The 6,316-nt window shown below is 42.4% G+C and overlaps 1 non-coding gene across 1 annotated transcript; it reads left to right on the top strand.

The window, feature by feature from the left end:
- The first annotated feature begins 5,950 nt into the window (after window positions 1-5,950).
- Window positions 5,951-6,064, top strand: LOC140285579 (U5 spliceosomal RNA). The gene has a single exon (XR_011910592.1). It is a non-coding gene; the product is annotated as a U5 spliceosomal RNA (small nuclear RNA).
- Window positions 6,065-6,316: the final 252 nt, after the last annotated feature.

The following is a 6,316-nucleotide window of genomic DNA, read 5'->3' as shown; positions in this document are numbered from 1 at the left end:
CCTCCGCTCCCACTTTTGATGGTGTATAGTCGGGCTTTCGAGCCTTTTCTTCCCCGGTTTTTACAAATTACGGTTGGACATTCAGACCTTCTTGTAGCCGAAAACCTCCACTCCCTCTTTTGATCATACATTGTCGGGCATTTGCACCTTTTCTTACCCGCTTTTTACAAACCATGGTCGGACTTTCACACCTTTTAGTAGCCGAACAACTCCGCTCCCGCTATTGATTGTGTACAGTCGGGTATTTTAACCTTTTCTTACCCGCTTTTTACCAACTATGGTTGGACATTCACATCTTCTTACAGCAGAACACCTCCGCTCCCTGTTTTGATTATGTATGGTTTGACATTCGCACCTTCTCTCACCCGCCTTTTACTATGGTCGGCCATTCACAGCTTCCTCTCCACCATACTTGTATGGTGGGATATTCACACCCACCTGCATCCGAAGACCTCCGCCCCCACTTTTGTTGATATTTAGTCGGTCATTCGCACCTTACCCACTTTTGGCAAACTATGGCCTTCTTGCAGCCAAACACCTCTGATCTCGCTTTTGATGATGTAAGGTTGGGCATTCAGACCTTGCTTCACCTGCTTTTCACCAAATATAGTCGGACATTCACACCCACTTGCATCCGAAGACCTCCGCCCCAAATTTTGTTGATATTTAGTCGGACATTCGCACCTTACCCGCTTTTGGCAAACTATGGCCTTCTTGCAGCCAAACACCTCTGATCTCGCTTTTGATGATGTAAGGTTGGGCATTCAGACCTTGCTTCACCTGCTTTTCACCAAATATAGTCGGACATTCACACCTTCTTGCAGCCGAACACTTCCGCTCCACCTTTTAGTGTTCTATCACACCTTTTTTTCACCGCATTTTATAGATTATGGTTGGAAATTTTCAACCACTCTCATCCGAAGACCTCTCCTCCCGCTTTTGTTAATATATTTGAACTTTAGTCGGACATTCAAACCTTCTTGCAGCTGAACCACCTCCGCTCCCTGTTTTGATCATATATGGTCTGGCAATACTACCTTTTCTTACCCGTTTGTGAGTAATTATGGCTGGACATTCACACCTACTTGCAGCCGAACACAACCTCTCTCGCTTTTGATGATGTATGGACCGGCATTCTTACCTTTTCTAACACATTTTTCAGCAATTATGGTCGGAGATTCACACCTACTCACAGCCGAACAACTCCGCTCCCGCATTTGATGGTGTATAGTCGGGCATTCTCACCCTTTCTCATCAGCTTTTTGCAAATTATGATCTGACATTCACACCTACTTGCAGTCGAACAGCTCTGCTCCCGCTTTGATTATGTATGGTTGGATATTCGAACCTTTTCTTAACTGCTTTTTACAAACTTTGGTTGGACGTTCACACCTTCTTGTAGCCGAACACATGCACTCCTGCTTTTGATGATGTCTGGTTGGGCATTCGCACCTTTTTTTTTACCCATTTTTCAGGTATTATGGGTGGACATTCACACCTTCTTGCAGCTGAACACCTCCTCTCCCACTTATGATCATGTGTGGTTTGATTTTCGAAAATTTTCTTTCATGTTTTCTAGCAATTATTGATGGACATTTAGACCTTCTTGCAGCTGAACACCACCTCTCCCGATTTTGATTATGTATGGACCGGCATTTTTACCTTTTCTAACACATTTTTCAGCAATTATGGTTCGAGATTCACACCTACTCACAGCCGAACAACTCCGCTACCGCATTTAATGGTGTATAGTCGGGCATTCTCACCCTTTCTCATCAGCTTTTTGCAAATTATGATCTGACATTCACACCTACTTGCAGTCGAACAGCTCTGCTCCCGCTTTTGATTATGTATGGTTGGATATTCGAACCTTTCCTAAACGGCTTTTTACAAACTTTGGTTGGACGTTCACACCTTCTTGTAGCCGAACACATGCACTCCTGCTTTTGATGATGTATGGTTGGGCATTCGCACCTTTTTTTTACCCATTTTTCAGGTATTATGGGTGGACATTCACACCTTCTTGCAGCTGAACACCTCCTCTCCCACTTATGATCATGTGTGGTTTGATTTTGGAAAATTTTCTTTCATGTTTTCTAGCAATTATTGATGGACATTCAGACCTTCTTGCAGCTGAACACCACCTCTCCCGATTTTGATTATGTATGGACCGGCATTTTTACCTTTTCTAACACATTTTTCAGCAATTATGGTTGGAGATTCACACCTACTCACAGCCGAACAACTCCGCTACCGCATTTGATGGTGTATAGTCGGGCATTCTCACCCTTTCTCATCAGCTTTTTGCAAATTATGATCTGACATTCACACCTACTTCCAGTCGAACAGCTCTGCTCCCGCTTTTGATTATGTTTGGTTGGATATTCGAACCTTTTCTTAACTGCTTTTTATAAACTTTGGTCGGACGTTCACAATATCTTGCAGCCGAACACCTCCGCTTCCGCTTTTGATGGTGTATATTCGGGCATACGAACCTTTTCTTACCCGCTTTTTACAAACCAAGGTCGGACTTTCACACCTTCTCTTAGCTGAACAACTCCGCTCCCTCTTTTGATTGTGTACAGTCGGGTAATTTAACCTTTTCTTACCCGCTTTTTACCATCTATGGTCGGACATTCACACCGTCTTACAGCGGAACACCTCCGCTCCCTCTTTTGATGATGTATGTTTAGGCATTCGCACCTTTTCTTACCCATTTTTCAGTAATTATGGGTAGACATTCACACCTTCTTGCAGCTGAACATGTGCAGTTTGATATTCGAAAATTTTCTTTCATGTTTTCTAGCAATTATTGATGGACATTCAGACCGTCTTGCAGCTGAACACCTCCGCTCCCACTTTTGATGGTGTATAGTCGGGCTTTCGAGCCTTTTCTTCCCCGGTTTTTACAAATTATGGTTGGACATTCAGACCTTCTTGCAGCCGAAAACCTCCACTCCCTCTTTTGATCATACATTGTCGGGCATTCGCACCTTTTCTTACCCGCTTTTTACAAACCATGGTCGGACTTTTAGTAGCCGAACAACTCCGCTCCCGCTATTGATTGTGTACAGTCGGGTATTTTAACCTTTTCTTACCCGCTTTTTACCAACTATGGTTGGACATTCACACCTTCTTACAGCAGAACACCTCCGCTCCCTGTTTTGATTATGTATGGTTTGACATTCGCACCTTCTCTCACCCGCCTTTTACTATGGTCGGCCATTCACAGCTTCCTCTCCACCATACTTGTATGGTGGGATATTCACACCCACTTGCATCCGAAGACCTCCGCCCCCAATTTTGTTGATATTTAGTCGGTCATTCGCACCTTACCCGCTTTTGGCAAACTATGGCCTTCTTGCAGCCAAACACCTCTGATCTCGCTTTTGATGATGTAAGGTTGGGCATTCAGACCTTGCTTCACCTGCTTTTCACCAAATATAGTCGGACATTCACACCTTCTTGCAGCCGAACACTTCCGCTTTTAGTGTTCTATGAGGCATTCACATATTTTTTTTCACCGTATTTTATAGATTATGGTTGGAAATTCTCACCCACTCTCATCCGAAGACCTCTCCTCCCCCTTTTGTTAATATATAGTCGGGCATTCGAACCTTTTCTTACCCGCTTTTTACAAATTATGGTCGAACATTCACACCTTCTTGCAGCCGAACACTTCCGCTTTTAGTGTTCTATGAGGCATTCACATATTTTTTTTCACCGTATTTTATAGATTATGGTTGGAAATTCTCACCCACTCTCATCCGAAGACCTCTCCTCCCGCTTTTGTTAATATATAGTCGGGCATTCGAACCTTTTCTTACCCGCTTTTTACAAATTATGGTCGAACATTCACACCTACTTGCAGCTGAATACTTCCGCTCCACCTTTTAGGTATGTATGGTTGGCATTTGCACCTCTTTTTATACTGATTGCTGAAGATTAAGTTGTTCTTTCTCAAACTACAAATTTTTTTTAATTGTTGAAACTTGATTTGAAGTGGATAAATAAGGAGGACAAACAGTTTTAAGTCAGGCTGATAGAAGGAATTAATTTTATAGCAAAATCTGTATTTCGTCATATGTCGAGAGATGCTTATTGCTGAAGAAGCTCTTTCTCATTCTACAAAGTACAACGTTGTTTATCGTTGAAACTTGATTAGACATGAATAAATATGAAGGACAAAGCAGTCTTAACTTGGTTTGAGTTAATGAATTCGTTTTATAGGAGAATCCGAATTCGTGCATAACTCATAAAATAGAGCTTATTTTCGGATTCCTGAAGAATGAGTCTGGTTCTTTCTCATAATACAAAGTTTGTTGTTTATTGTTGAAACTTCATCAGAAGTGAAGAAATAAATGAATGCCTATCAACAAATGTGGGATCTAAACTCTAGTGCTTCCTCTAAAATAATTTCCTTTCTCAATTTAGAAATGTGTGTGTGTAAGTCACAACACCCGTGACACCAAAACGGCTTTCTTTTCTCTACACTCTGAACTATGAGTACACACACCAAATCAGAAAGGCTTTTTTCTCTCTTTTCTACATTATGGACTGTGGGGACACAAAACCGCTCTCTCTTTTTTTTTTTGATTGTGTGCCAGGGCGTTGTCTCACATATTAGATTATGCTTAAGATACGAATGGGTTTATCAGTCACATCAGAATCCATACATACTGATCCTCCCGTAATAAAATGGTCGGATCTTATCAAACACACTTTGTTTCTTGTGACAATCAAGTCAGCGAAACAGCGTATACACGTCAAGACACTGAATCAAGTTTGCCACAAGAACTCATAAGTTTGGCAGTATTGCTCTGCCGTCAGCAATCATACACCCATTTTATTTTCGTGAGACGTGCAGGCACCTGTTCATCTACTGTTCTATCACTATGAATTAGTTTATCTATTATCAATAAGGATACTTCTACAACTACTATCAAAGTATGTCCGGACTTCTTATGTTGTCAGTTGCTATATATGAATAAGTGGGTAGCTACTGACAAGCATTAAGCATGTCACACAGCCCAAACATATAACATTTCAGGACACACCACACAGTTAACAACCACAGTGAAGCGTGTCAAAGCCCAAACATGTAACATTCAACAGGACACTTACACAACACATTCAAATCAAACAGTCAGACAACATACAAGAACATATACCCCAGCCGGCATTGCTCCCTGCCTATTTTCGTACAGCACACTATGTGTGCGCACACCTTTATTCACAAACTCTTCAACTTATACTCTTTTACCGAAGCTGCTACAGCTCGATTGGCCGAATACCCTTTGATCCTATTTCGGTGAATTTGACATCTGCCTTACATATAACAGATTAGCGGTTTAGCAGTTTTAATTTAGTATGAGTGAAGGAATTCATTTTATAGCAAAATCCGAAATCGTGAAGAACTCATGAAAGTAAGCTTATTCTCGGATTCCTGAAACTTTAGATTTGCTCTTTCTTTTACTGCAAAGTACAACGTTGTTTTTTTTGTTTAAATCTTTCTAGACATGGTAAATATTAAGGACGAAGCAGTTTTAACATAGTTTGAGTGAAGGAATTCATTTTATAGATAAAATCCCAAGAGTCTGCTGAGAAAAGAGAGTGAATGCGAAGTAGACTTTAACACGGCTATGGGAGCGAGCCGAGTGTGGGCTAACCGGGAGAATTGCTTGAAAGAAACGCGACACCGAATGAGCGATCAGAACAAAGCCTCAATACGGGATTCTCGTGGTGTTTTTGTTGCTGCCTTGTCTTTTGCACAGAGTAAAAGACAAGGCAGCCATCGAATAGGGCCCGATTGTTCCTAGTTGGTCAGCCGAGGAGCAAGGGGGGGGGGGGGGGGGGGGGGGAGCAAGCGTCTCAACCAAGCAAAGCTCACCATGGGGAAGGTGGCTATGCCAACTAGCCTGATGCCCTGCTCCCGCAGTGACGGATAATCGTACTCTGGTTTCTCTTCATAACGTACAAGTCTTTCGCCTTTTACTAAAGATTTCTGTGGAGAGCAGCACTAATGAGTTGTTTCTATTTTTGGCAGGCTTTACCTTTGCGGGTGAAGCCCTTTCTGTCTGTGCAAAAGAAATCTTCTTACTGTGCAGAGTGACTTCTCTGAGTAGAGTCGCCTTACTTGTTGCGACTGTGCCGATGTTCGAAGCTGGAGTGCAAAGTTGTTGCTTGAATGGTGCTTGCTGGAGCGTGCGGGAGTGCAAAGTTATACCATTTAAAAGGGCTGAAGAGTGCTCAGTGCAGCGGGTGGGCGACACTCTGGCCACCTTGAAAACCGAGGTTACATCCACTACCAGGGGCA

Source organism: Leuresthes tenuis, unplaced genomic scaffold, assembly GCF_036924035.1.
Source record: "Leuresthes tenuis unplaced genomic scaffold, fLeuTen1.0.hap1 SCAF_47, whole genome shotgun sequence".
Taxonomy (NCBI): domain Eukaryota; kingdom Metazoa; phylum Chordata; class Actinopteri; order Atheriniformes; family Atherinopsidae; genus Leuresthes; species Leuresthes tenuis.
The sequence above is the reverse complement of the archived record's forward strand: the minus strand, read 5'-3'. Positions and strand labels throughout refer to the sequence as shown.